We start from the raw sequence: 936 nt of genomic DNA, 5'->3' as shown, positions 1-936 counted from the left end.
ATGAAAGGGGCAGGCCAGCACACACAACTATAAATGTGGCAGGTGTGGAGATAAACGTGGGCACAAGAATGAAATATCTGGGGCTCACGTTAGACAGTAAATGGACCTTTGTGTCTCACTTCGAGGAGTTGTCACCCAGGTTAGAAAAAGCGGCTCTTCTTTGAGCAGACTGTTGCCAAACGTGAATGGCCCAAACTACAAGGTAAGGAGACTATATATGAATGTGATCACATCCATGGCATTGTATGGTGCTCCCATATGGGCGTATGAGATGAAGAAGAGTGGCAAAATCATAAGGACTCTACGAGCAACACAACGAAGAATAACAGGCCGCATGGTAAGGGCATATAAAACTACATCTTTTGCGGTAAATACGGCTTTGGCAGCGATTCCACCTCTCGAACTGGAGGCCATGAGCTGTGAGGAGACCTATGAGAGAGTCTCCAATATTAGGAAAGCAAGGACTGCGGATATTGGATGGATCCAATCCAGAGAAAGGAGATCGATGCCATCAAAGTGATAGCAAGAAGGAAATTGATCAATCAATGGAGATCATGGATTGAGCGAACAGAGAAAGAAGGAGAAACCATTTTGGGAGCCATAAAGGAGCAACTCAAAGAGTGGGTGGAGGTTAGAGTGGGTCTCACCTTCCGGTCCACGGAGGTCCTCTCGGGGCACGGATGCTTCGGGAGATATCTGTGTCGGATCGGGAGGGAGCCCACAAACAGATGTTGGCATTGCGACGCTCTCAACGATTCGGCAAGACACACACTGGGCTATTGCTCGGCATGGGATGGTGAGCGGGCGGACCTACAGAGGGTGATCGGTGCAGACCTTTCTTTGAAGGCTATTATAAGAGCTATGAGGAGAGAGGAAGGGAAACAGGCGGTTTTCACTTTTTGCGAAGAGGTGATGACAAGGAAAGAGGCAGCGGAG

The sequence above is a fragment of the Trachymyrmex cornetzi genome, unplaced genomic scaffold (genome assembly GCF_001594075.2).
Source record: "Trachymyrmex cornetzi isolate Tcor2-1 unplaced genomic scaffold, Tcor1.1 scaffold521, whole genome shotgun sequence".
NCBI classification, from domain to species: Eukaryota; Metazoa; Arthropoda; class Insecta; order Hymenoptera; family Formicidae; genus Trachymyrmex; species Trachymyrmex cornetzi.
The sequence above is the reverse complement of the archived record's forward strand: the minus strand, read 5'-3'. Positions refer to the sequence as shown.